Below are 22304 nucleotides of genomic sequence, written 5' to 3' on the forward strand. Positions count from 1 at the left end.
AAATATTTTATTGATTTTTTTTTTTTTTTTAGAGAGAGGAAGGGAGAGGGATAGAGAGTTAGAAACATTGATAAGATAGAAACTTTGATCAGCTGCCTCTCGCACACCCCCCGCTGGGGATGTGCCCGCAACCAAGGTACATGCCCTTGACCAGAATCAAACCTGCGACCCTTCAGTCCACAGGCCGACGCTCTATCCACTGAGCCAAACTGGTTAGGGCGGAACTTTTTTTTTTGTAAATAAACTAGTGGCCCAGTGCACGAAATCCGTGCATATTAAAAGTGGATTAATTAGAGGAACTATTTTAATATTGCTATTTGCCCTTTCTCTATAATAGAAGTGTCAGAGATGAAAGAAAATTAGTAAAATGTATATGAAAATCTTCCTCCTGTCAGAGTCTGGGGCATGCTGTAGGACCCAGAGCAAGTCCCTGCCCACCCATGGCGCCTCAAAATCACGTGAGACCCAGACCCAGCCGGCCCCACCCCCACTGGGCGAGATCAAGAATCGGCCGGCCCCACCCTTGTCAAGCCCCGCCAGATGGGGTGTGCAGCCTCCGGTCCCCTGGTGCACGCCAGGCAGGGGTGCAGCCTCAGGTCCCCCAGCGCACCCTCAGGACCCCCGGCCCGGTGTTCCCCATCAAGCCCCACCGGACGGAGGGCACGGCCTGAGGTTCCCCGGGCCAGAGCATGGGGTGCGGCCTGAGGTCCCCCAGCCTGGACTGGAGTGGGGGGCACACCTTGAGGTCCCCCGTCAAGCCCTGCCGGGCAGGGGATCCGGCCTGAGATCCCCGTCAAGCCCCACTGGGTGGGGGGCACAGCCTCAGGTCCTCCAGTGCTGGGGTGGGGGGCATGGCCTGAGGTTCCCTGTGAAGCCCCACTGAGCAGGGGGTGCGGCCTCGGTCCCCCGGCCCAGTGCTGGGGTGGAGGGTGTGGCCTGAGGTCCCCTGTCAAGCCCCACTGGGCGGGGCGCACAGCCTCAGGTCCCCTGCCCTGGCCCAGTGCCATGTAGTGTCTGGTCCCTGCTGATTGCTCGTTAAGGCTCGTTACGGGAACTTGGCCTCCGCTGTGGGTGCAGCCATCTTGTGTTATGGAAACCGCCTCCACTGTGGGTGCCGCCATCTTTGTGATGGTGTGACAGTCAATTTGCATATCCCCTCTTTATTAGATAGGATGGGAGATGGTGATCTAACCACAAAATGATGTACTTTGAGTCCTACGTAACCCAAAGACTGTCTGTACTCTTTCATCCCCTCTCTTTCTACTTTCCTTCTGGGACTCTAATGATGTGTTGTTGTCTCACAAGTGCCTGAGGCTCTGTTAATTTATTTTCAGTCTACTCTCTTTTGTTCATATTGGATAAGTGTTATTGATCTATCTTCAAGTTCACTTTCTGTCCTCGGTCATCTCCACTCCATCTAGCAAGTTGGTTTTTTTAAAAATATATATATTTTTATTGATTTTAGAGACAAGAAGGGAGAGAGAGAGAGATAGAAATATCAATCATGGAGCCTGCAACCTGGGAATCGAACCCTGACTTCCTGGTTCATGGATTTATGCTCAACCACTGAGCCATTCTGGCTGGGCCATTTAGCAAGTTTTTATTTCTCTTATTGTATCATTCAGTTCTATAATTTTCACTTGGTTCTTTTTCATAACTTCTGTTTCTTTGATAGGATTTTCTATTTTGTCATTTGATTCAAGAGAATTTGTAGTTACTTGTTGCAACATTTTTAAGATGGTTACTCTAATATCTTTTGTAAGCTAATTCCAATATCAGATTTATCCTGATGTTGATATCAGTTTATTATATTTTCTCATTCAAGTGATGGTTTTCCTAGTTCTTGGTATGTTGGATGATTTTCAGTTGTATTCTGGACATTTGTCCATTATGTTAGGAGACTCTGGGTCCTATTTAAATTTTTTATTTCAGCAGGAAGTCACCCCAATTAAGTTTAGCACACAGGTTGTATCTACTTTTGTAGGCTGTGATTCCAATGCCAATTTACTTTTCAGAGCCTTTACTATTTTGGTCTGCTTGGCTATCTGTTGCAGCTGGGGCTCCCACTGATCCCTGCTGATGCTATCTAATGGGGGGAGGAGTTTCCCCAGACAATGCTGCCTAGTGCCTCTAGGTGAGAGAAGGGAGTCTACATCCTGCTGGGATGAGGAGTACTTCCTAGAGGCCTGCAGGGAGGGAGAGTGCTTTCAGCCTATTTTATTATCAGTGGGCTCCTGATCTATCCTCCTTGTTGGTGCTTCCAGCTGGCCTGGTATAGTCAGCAGAACTCCCATTCTGTCATTCGGAAAGATATGCCTACCTGGGTTACCTTCGTTGCTAGGTTGGGGCTTGGGAAACACTGGGCCTGGGTTACATTTTTTAGTTGGATGGAGTGGGGGTGGGAGGTGGTAGTGTCATAAGATGCCCTGCTGCTATGTTGTTCCTTGACTCCTGGGATCTCTAATCTGTTCGCCTTCCCTTTGCTACCTTCTCCTTTGGTTGCCTCTTGTGTTATTTCCAGAATTTATAGTTGTACTTAGGAAGGAGGCTAGGAGAGAAATAAGTTACATCATCTTGTCTGAACCATGACAGTGTTCTCTTTAACCATTCATCTTTTGGATGATTAGGTTGTTTTAAATGGTGAGTACTGTAGACATCACTACTAGGGTTGGGTGGGAGTAGGGGTTGCTTCCAATAGCCTTGGATTCTGAAAGGCTTCCTTACTCCACAGGCCTGGTTGGCTGCCCAGTACAGGCTGTTATTCATCTGCTTGCTTGGCTGGTGATGTCAGTTCTTTATATCTGCTTCAAAGGCAGGCATTTCTTGTTGTTCTTATGCTCGTTGAATAATGCAGTAGTTGTCACAGTTTCAGTGTGATTAAAACATATTTATAGAGTCTTTTCTTAGTGTTTCCCTTTGGTCAGTTTTCTTTGGCAAATATTTTATATTAAATTCCACCATGTAAATTGTATTTAACTGTGATTTAACTATGAAATATTTAATTTTTTATGTGACCATTTCTATTTCAGGGCTGTAAAACAATGACCAAGATTTTTCATAAATTAGTGTGAAAAGTTTTTTTTTTTACATTTTCCACTTACAGATGAGAAATTCGAGGTCATCTCAGTTCTTCCACAGTAAATGTGCCTTAAAAAATCAGAGTGGGAAATTCTTTATATTGGAAGCCATGGGTCCCTTTGTATAGTTTACAATAATAGCTTTGCACAAATAATTTCAGGTTAATATTGCATACTATTTATTCCCACCCATTTCCTTTATTGGCTGTGACACACAGGAATTACGCCCATTGCTTGACTAACCTTTCTGACCTTTTGTTACTTGGCTATAAATTGACTTGGGTCTTTTGCAAAAACACTGTCGGGGAGAGGGGGTGGGGGGAATCTTTTTGTTAGAACCCAGCCAATTCCTGCTTCAGCGCAGAACAGTTTGTTCTCCTGAAGAAATGAGCCAGTTCAGTGAACAGAAAAACATAGCCATAAACTGGCATCACCAAAAACTGCAAAAGTGATTGCCCACGATCATTCCACAGAACAGGAAACTTTATAAAAAAAGACACTTGGGGAAGAAAAATACAGTTTTTGAGTTCCATGGACTTTAGGTAAATGTAATTGACTTATTAGAGTTGTAACCACCTAAAGGGTTTCTTTTTCTGAGTTCTAGCAGTCCCCAACATTTTAACATTTTAAATGGGGATGTGGTAGAATTCTCCCTCTGCCATCTCACAGTCGCAGACTGCTGTTGTAGCACGCATTCCCACATTCCCACATTCCCTCTAGGCTGGAAGCTTCTTCTGTTCTACAGTACAACCATTTCCTGAGTGACTGCTCTGTGTAAGACTGAGCCCTGGGTCCATCCCCCCAAAAAGACACTTATGTTGGTCTAGTGAATTATAAGAAAACATGAAACATAATTACAGTATGGCAAGTGTGATAACTAGAATGTACAAGACACAGAGTTGGTACTTTACAGACAGTCACAGAGGTGGAGTCATTAGAGTGAAGTGTAAAGACTGTCTAGGAGTTTGCCAACTAGATGAGAGGAGAAGATATTCTGGGCAAAGAGAGGAGCATATGTAAGTTGACGGACGAGTGAGGAGACAGCATGGGAGTTCCAAGCCTGTAAGTATAATTGCTTGGGTATAAAGTATGGAAGGAAAGGGGTGGTGGACAGTGAAACGAGAGGGACAGGGACCGGATACCATGTGTCTCAAATGCCACTTAAAGCAGTTTGAAGTTTATGCTGAGGGCTTTGGGGGCTGTGTTAGGACTTGAAACAGGGGCATGGCCTGGGCGAGGTAGGGTAGGAAGACGAGGGTTTGTAAAGAGCCAGGAGCTCAGAAAGCACCGGACTGAGGACCTGACAGCAGGCTAAAGTGGGCAGAGTTTATCCTTCAAGGAATCACTAAGACAATGATCTGTGTGTTTTGAAAAGACATGTGGTTGTGATGCAGGGGACTGTATGAGGAAAAGTGTGTGTGTGTTGACAGGCAGTAGAAGTCACTGAAGTCACAGCCACAGTTGCATGCGAGAGGAGGACAGTGTTCAGATCCTTGCACAGGGTCCACAAAGGTGAATGAGGATTGCAGGGGGCCAGGAAGGAGGCAGGAAGCCCAAGACTTCTGCTTAACTCTCAACATGCCCCCACAAGGATGCTTTCACATATACTATCTTATTTTCTTTTCACAGTGAACCTTACACTGTATACACTGATACCATTCCCAGTTTGAAATAGAGAATTCTGAGCTGTGGAAGGTTAAATACTTCATCCAAGACCCAGTGACCTGCACTGGGAAGTTGCCAGGTCAGGGATGGAACTCAGGTTTATCTGACTCCAACCATTGTGACAAGCCACTTTGAACAGCACTTGCTACATCTGAGCCGACTAGTGTTAGCAAGTCTCAAAATGTCTTAATACTCTCTAAGAGCTATGCCTACAAATACTGCTAATACTAATCTAATACTTAGATTTTACTATTAATGCTGATACAATTCATATTTTTAAAGCCTATTTTTCTTTTTCTTCTTAACCTGACATCCCATGAAAATGTCAAATACATGATTAGTAGTTCACCATTTCAGAAAAATTGGTGTGGAGGAGGGCCCAACCAAATTAGCAAAAAGTATAAATGACTGCATATACTTAAATATGTATAATTTTTTAATGTTCAAGTAAGTGTGTATATATAACAGTTTATAGAATAACAAACTATGACTTTCAGGAATTAGAAAGCTTTTAGTTAATATGGTAATTTTTAGTAAATGTGTGCTTTTAAACTATTCCCCCCCCCCCACACCTGAGGATATGCTTTTTATTGATTTTAGAAGGAAGGAGGAAGATAGGGAGAGAGAGCGCGACAGACAGACAGATAGACATCGATTTGTTGTTCCACTTATTTATGTATTCATTGGTTGATTCTTGTACTTGGCATATCAGGACGATGCTCTGATCAACTGAGCTACCTGGCCAGGGCTCCAAAAGACATGTATTAAAGCAAAAACCACCTTCAAACAAGTCCTAGGACAAAGGAGTGATTCTTCCTATGAAATATTCATTCTATGCTCATGGGGTCATGAATTCCAGGATTAGGGCCTAGGAGACAGATGGGAAAGAACCAAAAACAAACCTGACCTGCTCTGTATCAAAAATATATTTCTGGTCAATGGATCAGTCCCTATTTAGTTACCAAAGGGAAATACTATCCCATTTAGGATTGGAGCCTTGAGGTTCCAGCATCAAAGTCTATAATTATGGAATGTGGCAAGCTTCTCTTCAGCATCTCATTTCACCCTTCCTTTGCTTCTGAAAGTGGAACTAGGAAAAAAAAGTGTTTTTTGAGATAGAAAAATGCTGAAAATGTGGGGAAAGTATCTAAATCTTAAGCTAAGTCTGAATGAAATATTACTTTGTGGCATCAATAGTAAAAACAACAACAACAAACAATTGTTAGGCTTTGAAGAAAAAATTACTATCTATTATAACAGAGCTGTGGAACTGTAGCATGCTTCCTGCCAAAACAGAGATTATATATAGCACAGGGAAGAAAGAGCCCTGCTTTGCTCCAGTGGCTGCTGAGCGGAGTGGGAGAAGCACTTATGTAACTGAGTGTGCTCATTAGTTCTGCTGTAAATCCACACAGCTGGGCCTTGGCCGGGCCTTTGTTCTCCTCGGTATTAACTCTTACTTGCTTCCTCTGTGGCTTTGGGGGCTGGACCTGGCACATAAGGAAATGCTGGAGACCCAGAACTCAAAACACAGCCCTGACCGTCTGTTCTAGTGAAGCAGACAGACAAGCAAGCAACTACGGCTCACCTGGAGCAGGAAACTGTGCACTCTGGAGCCCAGAGGAGGCACAGCAGGGAGGAACTGCCAACCATGCCTGGGGCCTGTGGTCATACTGGGAGGTCCCTTGTCTGTCAACAAACAAATTACTTGCCTCCCTATACCTTATATTCCTCTACTATAAAAAGATGATAATATCCACACCATTTGTAGATAAGAAGCTCTAAAACAGAATGAATGGTCATGTGGTGCACCCTACCCAGAATATGCATTTCTCTGCCTCTTTACTGTCCTCAAACCCCCAGGCCCAGTTGTACTTTTTATTCTCTTTACTGAGCAACAAGGCCCCCTTTGTAAACTCTTGTCAGAACTTCTCTTGAACATCAAAATTCTCTCACTTTCACCCCTTTCTCCTTTTTCCTTCCAGCCTCCCAGGAGTAAGTATCCCAATTCCTGTCCACTTTTCCTGGCAACAGCAAGCAGGCTGAGGATGAGAGGTGCAGGAGTGGGAGGAAAGGGTGACACTGTAGTCCTAGACACATGTCCACTCAGCACTTTTCCTAATCCAGGTCCCCTCAATCCCTCCCAAATAGGTTTGGAAGTGTCAGGCTCCTGTAGCATTCCCCGTGTCTTTCTCTCTTGCTTCAATTTACTGAAAGGAGAAAAGAGAATAAGAGTTTGCCCTTTCCAAATGGCCTAGGCCTAGAGTCATTTCTCTCCTCCTGTGGACATTTTACTCCCAGCCAGGATCCTGCTGGGCATTCTTCCAGTGGACCCCATTGTGGGATCACCTTTGGCTCCATTTGTCCTAATGTCATCTGAGTCCATAGCTGAGGGAGCTGATGAAAGGGTACCCGGGGCACACATTGTTTCCTCTCCTGTCTGGGGTTCACGGACTCTCCTTCTTACACTAGTCTTCCCAGGCCCCACATCCAGCCAGGCCCCAGATGCTGACACACACATCTTCCTCTAAGGCAGCGGTTCTCAACCTGTGAGTCGTGACCCCTTTGGGGGTCGAACGACCCTTTCACAGGGGTCGCCTAAGACCATCGGAAAACACATATATAATTACATATTGTTTTTGTGATTAATCACTGTGCTTTAATAATGTTCAATTTGTAACAATGAAAATACATCCTGCATATCAGATATTTACATTACAATTCATAACAGTAGCAAAATTACAGTTATGAAGTAGCAACGAAAATAATTTTATGGTTGGGGGGTCACCACAACATGAGGAACTGTATTAAAGGGTCGCAGCATTAGGAAGGTTGAGAACCACTGGTCTAAGGCAAATGTCTGGAGTCTTTTTTAATTGTCACAACAAGGGGATGGGTGAGATGTGCTAGTGGCACCTAGTGGATAAAGGTGAGGTACATTGCTAAATTTCCTATAATGCACAGCCCCTCCCTCCCCTGAACAAAGATTTATCTGGTCTAAAATGTCAATGCCAAGGATGATAAACCCTGATCTAAGAGATTTCCCATACGTCCCTTTATGTGCTTGCCTGCTTCCATGTCTGTGTTGGGGGCTCTTGTTGCCCTCAAAAGCTCTTCCTCCCCAGAGGATGGTTTCACCTGTCTGAAGTCTTTCCTTGTCCCTAGTCCAGTAGAGCTGATCCTCACCCTAGGATTTCCAAACCTCTTGTGTTCATTCATTGCAACACTTACCACCCTCTGCCTTCCAATAGCCCCCTTTAACCTAATTTATTCTATCTCTTTTGAGAGCAGAGTAAGAGCTTAGCTATAATGAGGATGACCATTCCCATCCATTTATATAATAACTAGAGGCCTGATGCACAAAATTCGTGGGAAGGGGGAGTTCCTCAGCCCAGTCTGCACCCTCTCGCAATCCGGGACCCCTCGCGCCTAACCGTCCAGCTGCTCACTCCTTACTGCTTGACTCGCTGCTCCTTAGCTGCTACCTCAGAGGCAGGAGAGGCTCCCACCACCGCCACTGCGCTCGCCAGCCCTGAGCATGGCTTCTGGCTGAGCAGCGCTCCCACTGTGGGAATGCATTGACCATCAGGGGGCAGCTCCTAGAGCCTGCGTTGAGCGTCTGCACCCAGGTGGTCAGTGCGTATCATAGTGACAGGTCATTCTGGTTGTTCCGCTGTAATGGTCGCTGGGCTTTTATTATATAGATGTTCCAAGGCCCCAAACACTGCACTAGGAGAGTCAATGGCACAGTGTGGAATAAACATCAAGAGAGTTCAGTCTGGTACCCAAATATAACATTCCAGCTCTATGACAATAGATATATAACCTCGCTGAGCTTTTGCTTCCACACAGGTAAGATAGAGGTAAAAATATCCATTTTCTAGAATTGTTTGAAGCTATGAGGATTTGTTAGCACAGAACCTGGCACACAGTGGTCAGTCAAATGTGGGTTGAAACTGAAAAATGAATCCAGGGTCCCCGATGTAACCCTGAAAACAGAGTTCTTTCCCATTACACTCTTGGCAGCAATCTTAATTCCAGATAGCACCTCACCATTACACTTTACAAGGATGAGCACCAGGCCAGTAGCACATCCTATTCACTGGAGAAGTACTGGAGTGTTGAGACTTTCCCCTAATCCCATGGAAGCAGAGGAAATCCCATACACTTCTGACTGCCCACTGTTTTATAAGGAGATATTTCTACCCCTCTCGGAACACTGGGGCCCTAGAACCATGCCCTGAAGTTTGGGCAGTCTGCCCTGACCCGAAGTAATCAAAAGTCAGCTGCTTTGTAAGGGGCTGCTGAGGCACTAGAGCAGTGGTTCTCAACCTTCCTAATGCTGCGAACCTTTAATACAGTTCCTCATGTTGTGGTGACCGCCAATTTCATTGTTACAAATTGAACATAATTAAAGCATAGTGATTAATCACAAAAACAATATGTAATTATATGTGTGTTTTCCGATGGTCTTAGGCGACCCCTGTGAAAGGGTCGTTCGACCCCCAAAGGGGTCGCGACCCACAGGTTGAGAACCGCTGCACTAGAGGGACACTGCATCCATTCACTGCCATGACTTCCTGGTACGTGGAGACCAGCACAGAGGGAGTAGTATTACATTTTGTTCAGACATTATATTACCTTTTTCCACACTGTTAGAGGTTAGTGACTATTGATCCTGTGGGCAAAGGCAATGTTCATATACTCCTAGAGCTGGGTTATAAAAACCATATAAATATCCAACAGTGCAAATACCATCTTGGATTTGCCCAGAGAATTTCAAACGTACTTCCTACATATGGCTTTATTTTTAGAACAGAGAGGAAGTCTGTGCACATCAAAGAAAACTAATTCCATCTTTGGGACAGCTATGTCCTAAGGCCTGCAGAAATATTATTGGCCTTCCATTTTTGTCAGCAGCTAAAGAATGAAGAAATACTCCATGAGTAAGTCATGGGTCAGAGGCAGGGGATAGATGGCAAATGATCCATTGGACATCAGCATTCACAGGGCTCACCCAACTAACTCATCATGTGAGGACAAGCTCATTTTTAGAAATTTGATACATAAGAAGGAGTCTAAGATAAGTCAGTGCCTGCTCTTTACAGTAAATTAGATTATTTGAAAGGAAAGCATCTGGACCATTTCATCTTGGCCCTGCGCTTAGGTTTACTGTCACATCCTCTGCCTTCCGGGGGATCAACGTAAGGATGGCTTTTTTGAGTGTTTCAACGTATCGTTCCAAATGTAGCCTGTTCTCCTCACCTTTACCCATTTTCCCTCACATAGAGTTCCAAGACCTATTTCTCCTTGAGTTTACCTCCAAGAAAATTTGCCTCTATGTAAGAATAAACATCAGTCTTTGTTAAATGATCAAGTGTCACTCAAAATGCACTTCCATATTTTCCCTTGATACTGGAGATCTGAGTCAAATTCAGTACCAGGTGAGGTGTGGAGGACATTATAATTGTCCCCATCCCAACATCTCTTCTACTCCCCCCTCCCTTCCATAGCAGACAGACAGTGTGTATGTCTTCTGATAGAGAAGGATTGGTCCCACCCTCAGCTCCAGGATGGGTCTTGATTGTCTAAACTCAATCAGATAACTCCTGCATGTTGCCACAATGATTAACCCAGTAGCAGTCAGTGCCTAGGGCTGACTAGCAGTCAGTTAGTTCAGGGCTGGCCTGTGTGACCCAGTTCAGGCCGTCAGAATGTTTGCTGAGGACTTTGGGAAGAAGGCTCCTCGGTGTTTTAAGAGGTCTTCGCAAAGTCAACCCGCTCTCCGTCCTGGATGGTGGGGACGTAAAGCCTGGGACTGCTGTTGCATCTTGCAGTGATTAGGGAAGCTACCCCTAGGAGGCAGCTAACGAAACAGAGAAAAACAAAAGAAAACACACAGGCCCTTGCTTTCATTATAAAGCAACTGAATCAGACCCCACCTATGGACTTTCCGCTTATGTATGCCGGTAAACCCACTTTATTATGTAAGCCATTTTGAATTGATTTTCATTACTTGTACCTTAGAATTCAAATGGAAATACATTTCCTTTTATTTTGTGTACTTTAGTGATTCTAATCTGTGGACTAAGCTTCTACCTTGGAGGAGGGGAAAGGGGTTAGAGAGCTCCATTTTGGCAAAGCATGAATTACTTATGTATTTCTTGCCTACATATTAATATTTTTCATATTTATCTGAAGGTTTTGCTTCATGAAATACAAATTTAGGTAAAACTACTGAATTTATAGGTTTCTGTTACGTGTTTTTACAATGAACAGATGTTAAAAGCATCATGTACATTTCTTCAAAAATGTTTTTGGTAGTGAAGCCATTGCTTAGGTAAGTGTTTCCTTCTTCCCCCTTATCTTTCCTCCTCTTACTTTCTTTCTCTCTCTCCCTTTCTCTAAACTATTTATCACCCATTTCTTTTCTATTTAGCCTTATCTCAATCTCTGTTATAAAATAAATTCTAATTAATTTTGTTTAGATGGCTACATTAAGATTCAGCTTAACTTTTCAAACCCTGTACCTATGAGTTCTACACACATGCAAACACATTCTGGGTATTGAGTGCTTTGGTATCAAGGGACCCAAACTTGATACTAAATCCCATGCAACAAAATGGGTACTGGATGGGAACCTTGTAATCATAGCCCCCCTTTTTTGCTAGTAAAGCAGAACACTGCAGGTGTAATTGATGTATATACCCACAGTGTGCATATCACGATTGCAGAAACAGAATAGTCTGGCGCTGAGCCCTACCTCAGAGATCTTGCATCTAGAGAAAAGATGTATACCAGACACTATATGAGCCAGGCCTATTTTTATAGAAGAACATATCAATAGACCATTCTGGAACCTCTTTCTTAGAATTACTTTACCAGAGCCCTTTGGAACCTTATGTTTAATAAATGTCAATCATTGCTATTGTGAAATACTAGAGGCCCAGTGCTCGACATTTGTGCACTGGGGGAGGGGAGCCCCCTCAGCCCGGACTGCACCCTCTTGCAGTCCGGGACCCCTTGGAGGATGTCCACCTGCTGGCTTAGGCCCGCTCCCTGCGGGGCAGGTGGACATCCCCAAAGGAGTCCTTAGCGCTGCCGTGGAGGCGGGAGAGGCTCCCACCACCGCCGCTGTGCTCACCAGCTGAGAGCCTGGCTCAGGTCTTCTGGCTGAGTGGCGCTAGCCCTGTGGGAGCACACTGACCATCAGGGGGCAGCTCCTGCGTTGAGTGTCTGCCCCCTGGTGGTCAGTGTGCATCATAGTGATTGGTGGTTCTGCCGTTCGATCGATTTGAATATTAGGGTTTTATTATATAGGATGCTATTTGCTAATAAAACATATTGTTCAAATGCCTGTTTCCTTACCTTTTCTATTCTACCACTGATTCTTTTTTCCCCTTTCTTTATTGATTAAGGTATTATATATGTGTCTTTATCCACGCATTTCTCTCTCACCCCCCACTCATGCCCTCACCCCCCTGGTGTCTGTGTCTATTGGTTAGGCTTATATGCATGCATACAATTCCTTTGGTTGACCTCTCCCCCTTACCCTCACCTTCCCTCTGAGGTTTGATGGTCTGTTCAATGCTTCTCGATCTCTGGATCTGTTTCTGTTCATCAGTTTATGTTGTTCATTATATTCCACAAATGAGTGAGATCATGTGATATTTATCTTTCTCTGACTGGCTTCTCTGACTGGCTTATTTCACTTAGCATAATGCTCTCCAGATCCATCCATGCTATTGCAAATGATAAGAATTCCTTCTTTTTTTCAGCAGCATAGTATTCCATCATGTAGATGTACCACTGTTTTATAATCCTCTCATTTGCTGAAGGGCACTTAGGCTGTTTCCAAATCTTAGCTATTTTAAATTGTGCTGCTATGAACATAGGGGTGCATATATCCTTTCTGATTGGTGTTTCTAGTTTCTTGGGATATAGTCCTAGAAGTGGGATCACTGGGTCAAATGGGAGTTCCGTTTTTAGTTTTTTGAGGAAACTCCATACTGTTCTCCACAGTAGCTGCACCAGTCTGCATTCCCACCAGCAGTCTAGCACTGATTCTTGATCAGTAATTCTCAGCCTATCTTTTTTGAGCAATACACAGCAGAGTTTTGACATAGAAACACAATTTTGACATCCCTCTCAGCCATGCACACACAGAATTTGCTGCAAGAAAAACATTATAATAATTCATAGTTGTAACTCATGGAAAAGAGGCTGCTGCCTCTTTTCCCAATTCAGGTGTCCCCTAACATAGATATAAGCAAGCTAGCTGAGCTCTTTTCACTTCTTTCCTCCTAAATAAAGTATAGCTGAATGCAAAGGAGAGAGACTTCTTATAAGGACAACCTTGAATTGTCACCCAGTTGGTTCAAAACAAAACATGAATGCTGGTATTTCATGTCACCAGTGACAAAGGCTCACTGGGCTCCCCAGCAGTTGCCTGGCCCTGCATGCTGCTTCTAGAATGCCTGTGGGAAGGCCAGGCTGAGGTGGCCAGCTGGCTGTGGAGATCTTATTCTAAGACTGTGCTGCCACTTTCTTGTGACACTGGAGTCAGAAGCAAAAAGCGTTTGCTGCCGGTGACCGAAAGGGCTGTATTCAAGCAGTGACCTATTTTTGCTCTGTAATCAGGTTGGGTTTCTCTTTTTCCCTGGAGAGGCAGCAATCTTACATTCTTCTGAGTACGCGAGAAGCCAATTCCTTGTTGCCTCTTTGGCTTGGTTGTTTCATTTTGCCATAGGTCACTCTTAACTGGGGACAAGAATATCTGCCATCTTTCCCTAATTAGAGGGTAGGAGTTGATTTAAGAGAAAGTGAAAAGATAGGAAAGCATGAACCAGAGGAAGATGGATAGCTTATAAGGAAGAACAAAACAAAGGAAAGTAGATAGAGGAAGGTGTTAGGGATTTACAGGTCCAGGGCTCTGCTCTTTTAAATCCTAGTCATACATATGAACTAATCACTTAGCTTGTTCATTAAATTTTGTGTGAGCTGCATATATGTTAAGTGATAGAGGCATAGTGATAAAGAGATACATCTTTAGCCTCAGCCCATCGTCATGTGGAAGGGGAAGATGGTACCCAAGTTAATGCATTGTCTGCAGTGCTACAAGGGAGATGGGCACAGGGCAAGGCCGCTGATTAGCTGGCAAGGACAATGTTAGAGGAATACCTGCTTGAGCTTCCCAGCCAGACTACTGGCCTCTGAGTGCTCTCCACTCCAGCCTGTTCTCACCTCCCTCAGACCAGGGTCTGGTCTGCTTTGTTTTTGTTTGTTTGATGCCACTTGGGTGTGTTCTCTATATAATGTGTAGGAGTCAGGTTGTTTAGGTGTGTCTCTCATGTCTCCTCAAGGAGACTTTTGGGACAGAAGGAAGTGTCCCAAATGGTGATGTGCCAGGGGCCATTCTTTATTTTTTAGGCCTTGAGGTATTTACACCTAGAATGGTGTGTGCTCCTGTGTCCTCTGCCTGGACAATCTTCTCAGCCTTAAGACCTGCTCCCACAGGATTTATGTCTTGCTCGGATGTCCTGAGCCAAGATAGTTCTTCTCTGGTGTTTTCACTGCCCTTTACTTTTCCTCTGTTAGTACGTAGAGCTCTGAGTTTCAACTTATCTATTTTCACCTGTATCTCTGTCTCCCCCACTGGACTGTGAATCTCAGACACAGGGCCTGTGTTGTGTTTATCTAGGACACAGCAGCTGCTTAACTGTAGTGAGTCACATGAGTGAAGTATGTGTGTCACTTAAATGAAGCTCCCACCCAGAACCAAGATGACTAAAGATATGGAGAGGAATGCAAAACATTCTTGATTGATTCTCAGACTTTTTGAGCTGGTGGAATGTCTTTTGTATTTAAAAATAAAAGAAAGGTAGATGGAGAAAGTTTTTAAGCACATAGCCTAGGAGAATGGCTGCTGGCATTCAGGAGACAAAGAGATCCAGATTGGTAAGGAAGGGCTCTATACACTACGACAGAGAGGGGGACATGTCGAAAGAGCACCCAATTCAGGTGTCCTCTAACTTTTGTATATAATGTACTTCTGAATACAGGACAAAATTGAACTTATCTGGTGGATAGCATTGTCATGCCTCAGCATGAAATGTTTATGTGCCAGCTGAATGCAGCATTCAAAAAGTGATGGAGAAGCAGCCATATTTAATGTTTACGAAGTGAGGTTTCTTGTGTAAGAGCCTTCCTGGTACCAAAGAGGAAAATGCATAGTACATGCCTAATAAAGATGGATGAAGCAACTAAATGAACACTAGGGCCAGCTTGGTATATATATTTCTCTTGATTCTATCATGGTTTGGACCTTATATTTTGAGAAATACTGATATATATCAAGAATCTTCCTTGTTTGAAAGACAGTTATGTACACCAGAGGGTGCTGTGTTTTAACTTTCATATCTTTAGTTCTTTTCCATTCCTATGGTTGTATGTTACTTGATTCATTTGAAGATTAGCCAGTTGAGGATATGCCCTCAACAAAGGATTGTGAAGGCCTAACCACACTCTATCCATTTGCTGCCTTCTTAGCATGATAAAAGCATTTGGAAGTGGCCACTACATACTCCTTGGGTGTGTTTAACTGTGTACTAGTTCTTAGCCATTAAGTTCTTTCTTTAAAACTAGACTTTTCTTATGCTGCAGCTTAAGTCCATTTTCAGTATTCTTTCTTTGATGGAAATGGAGACCATATGGTCACCATCATCTGTATAATAACAATGATTGAAGATGGTTATTAAGTCACCCTTCGGCCTTTTCTCTTGTCTAGGCAGAATTGTCTCTGTTCCTGTGGCTATTCCCCATAAATCTCATTTTCCAACTCTTTAATCATCTTGGTGGCTTTCTTTGGAAACTACATCAAAGGCTCAGTTTTAGTGCCTCTATTCTGGTGGGATCTGGGCTTTCAGCTAATGGATATGGAATGTGGTTGTTTTAACCATCCAGTTTCTGTAGCCAATCCCCATATTTCCAAGGCAATCAGAATCTACTAACTATTAAGGGGCTAATTATTATCACTTAATTGTGACATGCTTTATAAATATTATTAAGGTATTGATTTAATATAAAACACAAACTTTAGCTTGTAATCTAGCTATTGACTGATATACTTTTGCAGCTTAGTTTGTTACATTTAGGATCGTTTTCTGTGCTGTCTGACTGTTAAGTGGATGTGTTATCTCTTATTGGAGGATATGAATTTTGTTGTGTTTCCTTCATTCATTATTCACTCAACATATATGAATGCCTAGTGAAACAAAACATGGTTCTTTACTTGAAGGAGTTCACAATCTACAATCTAGAGGGAAAGTCAAACACGTGTTAAAAAAAATTACAAAATGAGTGCAGAGTACTGTAAAGGGTGACTTAAGTACAGTGGAAGTTTACAAAGGCTCCCTTGAAGATGTCATATTTGATGTGGGTCTGAACATGAATTAGTCTTCAGGGATAAAGGAGTTAAAGAAAACTCTCGTGCCCGAGCAGGTTTGGCTCAGTGGATAGAGCATCGGCCTGCAGACTGAAGGGTCCCAGGTTTGATTCTGGTCAAGGGCACATGCCCGGGTTGCGGGCTTGATTGTCAGTAGGGGGCGTGCAGGAGGCAGCCAATCAATGATTCTCTCTCATCATTGATGTTTCTCTCTCTCTCCCCCTCTCCCTTCCTCTCTGAGTTCAATAAAAATATATATTTTAAAAAAAGGCGGCTCTTGTGAGGTGACTCTAGTACACATGAAGGTAAGGAGGCTGGTATGTCAGGGTGCATGCAGCGAGCTAGGTGTAGCCAAGCATGAACTTGAGTGGCTGATGCCAGACTGAAAAACTGCCCGTGTCAAGCCAATAGGTATCCAACAGAAATATAATGTGAGCTGCATATGTCATTTTATAATTCTAGGAGCAACATTTTAAAAAATAAAAATAAATAGGAAATGAGCTATCAAGCCTTGAAAAGACATGGTGGAACCTTAAATGCATATTGCTAAATGAAAGAAGAAGCCAATCCCAAAAGGCTATGTATACTCTGTAATTCAAACTGTATGACATTCTGGAAAAGGCAAAATTGTTGAGACATTAAAAAGATCATGGTGGCCAGAGGTTAAGGGGTGGGAAGGGATGAATAGGTGGAGCACAGAGGATTTTTAGGGCACTAAAAACTACTCTGTATGATACTAAAATGGTGCTGACATGTCATTATAAATTGGTCCAAACCCTTAAAATGTACAACATCAAGAACGAGTTATAATGTAAACTGTAGACTTTGGGTGGTAATGATGTGTTCATGTAGGTTCATCAGTTGTAACAAATGTGACACACATAGGAGATGTTGACAACAGGAGAGGTTATGCATGTGTGGGAACAGAGGTGATATGCGAAATCTCTATACCTTGCTCTCAATTTTGCTGTGAACCTAAAATTGCTCTAAAAAAATAATCAAAATAAGTTTAATTTTAATAATATATTTTATTTAACTCAAACTATCAAAAGTTAACATTTCAACATATAGTAAAATTATTAATGAGATATTTCACAAAACTTTTTGTACTAAATTTTGTTTATTTTAAAACTTTTATTATTTTTAATTAATCTTTATTATTAAACATATTACAGATGCCCCCCTTTTTTTCCATTGACCCCCTCCACCCCACATCCGTCCCTCCCAGACCTTCACCACACTATTGTCTGTGTCCATGGTCTATGCATATATGCATATAAGCTCCTTGGTTAATCTCTTCCCACCCACTCCCCACCCCCATTTTTCCTCTGAGATTCATCAGTCTATTCCATGCTTCTATGTCTCTGGATCTATTTTGTTCATCAGTTTATTTTGTTCATTGGATTACACATATCACATATGATTGAGATCCTGTGATACTTATTTTTCTATGACTGGCTTATTTTGCTTACCATAATACTCTACAGGTCCCTCCGTGCTGTCTCAAAGGGTAAGAGATCCTTCTTTTTTACACGGGCATAGTATTCTATGGTTTAAATGTACTACAACTTTTTTATCCACTCATCTACTGATGGGCACTTGGGCTGTTTCCAGATCTTAGCTATTGTAAATTGAGCTGCTATGAACATATTCTTTCTGATTGGTGTTTCGGGTTTTGTAGGATATATTCCTAGACATGGGATCACTGGGTCAAATGGCAGTTCCATTTTTAATTTTTTGAGGAAACTCTATACTGTTTTCCACAGTGGCTGCACCAGTCTTCATTCCCATCAGCAGTGTACAAAGTTCCCTTTTCGATACATCCTCACCAGCACTTGTCATTTGTTGATTTGTTAATGATAGCCATTCTGACAGGTGTGAGGTGATATCTCATTGTCGTTTTAATAATCATATTGCTGATATATATATATAAAATATGTTTTTATTGATTTCATAGAGAGGAAAGGAGAGGGAGAGAGAGATAGAAACATCAATGATGAGAGAAAATCATTTGTCTGCCTCCTGCATGCCCCCTACTGGGGATCGAGTCTGAAACCCAGGCATGTGCCCTGACCAGGCAGGAATCAAACTGTGATCTCCTGGTTTATGGGTCAACGCTTAACCACTTGGCCACACCAGCCAGGCTCTACTAAGTTTTTTGTTTTTGTTTTTAATATATTTTATTGATTTTTTACAGAGAGGAAGGGAGAGGGATAGAGAGTTAGAAACATCGATGAGAGAGAAACATCGATCAGCTGCCTCCTGCACACTCCCTACTGGGGATGTGCCTGCAACCAAGGTACATGCCCTTGACCAGAATCGAACCTGGGACCCTTCAGTCCGCAGGCTGATGCTCTATCCACTGAGCCAAACCGGTTAGGGCTCTACTAAGTTTTTTTGAAATCTAGTCTGAACTTTATATTACTCACATCTCAATTTGCACTAGCTACATTTGAAGTGCTCAAATAGGCATATGTGGCTAGTGGCTGCTGTATTAGACAGAAAAGGTCTTGAAGACTGAAACCTGAGTTTCAATTGTCAACCACACCACTCTCCTGCTCCCTGAACACTGTAGTAACACAAACGGAAGGCGGCTTGCAGACTATCATTTAATCCCATGGTGTCAGTTGTTGTTCACACTGCATGGTGGCCCAAGTTCAGAGCATCTAGAGCAGTGGTTCCCAACGTGGGGGCACATGCCCCACAGGGAGGCAATTTGATTTTTAAGGGGGGTAATTCAAGAATGAGTTATTGACAGTGAATTTTTTGCATTTCTTATGGTCCTAGGGCCTCATATACAGTATATAAATATATATGCATTTCAGTTCTCTATTGTATGTTTTGAAACTTTATTTGCTATTTTTTCATATCTCTTCTTCTTCTTCTTCTTCTTCTTCTTCTTCTTATTATTATTATTTTTTTAGTGATTTCTTCTGCAGTACTTTAACTGTCCTTTTGTTCTTTTATTTTTCTTTTCTTTTTTTAAAATATATGTTATTGATTTTTTACAGAGAGGAAGGGAGAGAGATAGAGAGTCAGAAACATCGATGAGAGAGAAACATCGATCAGCTGCCTCCTGCACATCTCCTACTGGGGATGTGCCCGCAACCCAGGTACATGCCCTTGACCGGAATCGAACCCGGAACCTTTCAGTCCGCAGGCCGACGCTTTATCCACTGAGCCAAACCGGTTTCGGCTTATTTTTCTTTTTCATGGATGGCATGTTCTTTGGAAGCTTGTTTAGAGCAAGTTAATGGCCTTTTAAGCTTCCTCCACGTGAATAGGAAGTCACTTTTTGAATAATAAGAATTATATGTCACAGGGTTGGCATCAGGATTTTAGAGATGTTTAGGTGGGGCATGGCCAAAAAAACATTGAGAACCACTGATCTAGAGCAATTCTGTCCAGTAGAAATATAATGTAAACCACATGTGTGATTTAAAATGTTTTAGGAACCACATTGACAAAATAAAAAGAAACAGATGAAATTAATTTTAAGAATTATTTAATCCAATATATCTCAAATATTGTTTCAACATATATTAATGTTAAAAATTATTAATGAGGACATATATACCAGTGAAATAGAATAGAAAGCCCAGAAATAAACCTTTACACATATGGTCAAATGACATTTGACAAGATTCAATAAGAAAAGGATAGTCCTTTCAACAACTAGTGCCCAGAAACTATAGGCAACCTAGAATGATGTTGGCCCTTTTCCTTACACCATATACAAAAGTTAATTTAAAATAGATAAAGACCTAAATGTAAGAGCTAAAACTATAAATTTCTTAGAAGAAAAGATAAGGGGAAAGCTTCATGACATTTGATCTGGCAATTATTTCTTGGATATAATACCAAAGACAAGGCAGCAAGAAAAAAAAATAGATCAATTGTGTTACATCAAAATTTAAAACTTATGTGCTTCAAAGGACATATTCAATAGAGTGGAAAGTTGACCTATAGGATGGAAGAAATTATTTGCAAATCATATATCTAATAAGGGGTTAATATCCAGAATATATAAAGAATTCCTACAAGTCAACAACCAAATACAACTTGATTTAAAAATGGGCAAAGGACGTGAATAGACATTTCTCCAAAGAAGCTGTACAAATGACTAATAAGCACATGAAAAGATGTTCTACATCACTAATCATTAGGGGAATGCAAATCAAAAGCACAGCAAGATACCACCTCGCACCCATTAGGATGGCTACTATAAAAAACAACAAACAGAAAATAACTAATGTTGGCACGGATGTGGAGAAATTGGAACCCTTGTCATAGTTAGTAGGAATGTAAAATGGTACAGTTTCTATGAAAACAGTATGGCAGTTCTCAAAAAGTTGAACATAGAATTACTATTTGATCCAGCAATTCCACTTCTGGGTAAAATTTTACCTCTGGGTATATATCCAAAAGAATTAAAAGCAAGGACTCAAGGAGATACTTGTACACCTAGGTTCACAGCAGCATTATTCACAATAGCCAAAAAATAGAAGCAGCTCAAGTGGCCATTGATGGATGAATGAATAAATAAAATGTGGTATATACTATATAATGGGCTATTATTCAGCCTTACAAAGGGAGGAAATTGATACAACATGGTTAAACCTTGAAGACTTATGCTAAGTAAAATAAGCCAGTCGCTAAAGGACATATACTGTATGATTCCACTTACATGAGGTACCTAGAATAGTCAAGTTCATAGACAGAAAGCAAAATGGTGGTTTCCAGGGCTGGGATGAGAGGGAATGAGTTCTTATTTAATGGGTACAGAATTTCTGCTTTGCAAGATGAAAAGAGATCTAGAGATGGATGGTGGTGATGGTTACACAAAAATGTGAAAGTACTAAGTGCCACTCAACTGTCCACTTAAAAATGGTTAAGTGAGCAAATTTTATGTTATATGTATTTTGCCACAATATTTTTTTAAAAACCCCCTCCTTCTAAAAAAAAGATGTAAGTACTTCTGAGACCATAGAATTTCAGATGGGAAAAGAAAGAAAGGAGGCATGAGTAAAGGGACTAAGAAAAAATTAGAAACTACCAAAAAATATAAGCATATTTATGGGGGTATGTTCTCTCTTCCCGTGACCAGCGCCGAAAGAGAGAACGTGGGGGTTCAAGAATCTTGAGTAGAACGCGATGAGGGTTAAGGAAGAATGAAAAACGAGACTGAGACAGAAATAGAGGGAAAAGCTGGACCTGGGTGTGGCATCTAACCTCTGATAGATGAACAGAGCGCCAGCACCTGAACCGAGTGTTTACTCGAAGTAACAGGAAGTTATATCACATCTGGGTAGGCCTTGAGTTTCTGGCGACATAGTGAGATCCACCCCCTACCTAGCACCTGGGCTGGAAAGGTCAGACTGATTGACGTCCTTGTCTTTGGGCTAGGAACGCCTCCAGGGCATGGCTTTGCCTGAACCCTAGGTTCAGCCGACATATTTAAAAATGCCCTATGTGCTTGCCAGTGGCCCCCCACACATATTGATTTAAAAAGCTGATCTAAAAAATACAAGATCAGGGTTTTATCCCATTGTTGGCAGAAGCCAGGCTTGTGGGACGCCTAGAGTGGGGATTCCAGGTCCCAACCAGGAGATTTCTGATCAGGATTGTTACAATGAGTCTGTGGAAACAAACCCTCAGTGACTTCTTAAAGCAAATCACTGAAGACCAGTGGTGGTAAAACTAAATTCTTGAGTGGATTATCGAAGGGGCCTGGTTTGCCTGGATGGCTGCATAAAAATAGTCTTGGGAAGAATATGTAAATGGACAACTGAAGAATAAGTATGGGGATGCATTTATCCGAGGAAACAATGTGTGATACATGAGCACACAGAAGAGAAGGACGTGAAAACATCAAGAATGCAGTATTTTTGCCCGACCAGTGTGGCTCAGTGGTTGAGCATCGACCTATGAATCGGGAGATCATAGTTTGATTCCCAGACAGGGCACATGCCCAGGTTGTGGGCTCTACCCCCAGTAGGGGGCTTGCAGGATGCGGCCAATCAATGATTCTCTCTCATCATTGATGTTTCTTTTCTTTTTTTTTTTTTTAAATATATTTTATTGATTTTTTACAGAGAGGAAGGGAGAGGGATAGAGAG

The 22304-nt window shown here is 42.2% G+C and overlaps 1 protein-coding gene and 1 pseudogene across 4 annotated transcripts in view; both read left to right on the forward strand.

Moving 5' to 3' along the window:
* Positions 1–22304, forward strand: part of ZHX3 (zinc fingers and homeoboxes 3) — a 129037-nt gene that overhangs the window by 70538 nt on the left and 36195 nt on the right. The window lies entirely within an intron of this gene.
* Positions 20715–22051, forward strand: LOC102254008 (annotated as a pseudogene).

Source organism: Myotis brandtii, unplaced genomic scaffold (genome assembly GCF_000412655.1).
Source record: "Myotis brandtii unplaced genomic scaffold, ASM41265v1 scaffold333, whole genome shotgun sequence".
Lineage (NCBI taxonomy): Eukaryota > Metazoa > Chordata > Mammalia > Chiroptera > Vespertilionidae > Myotis > Myotis brandtii.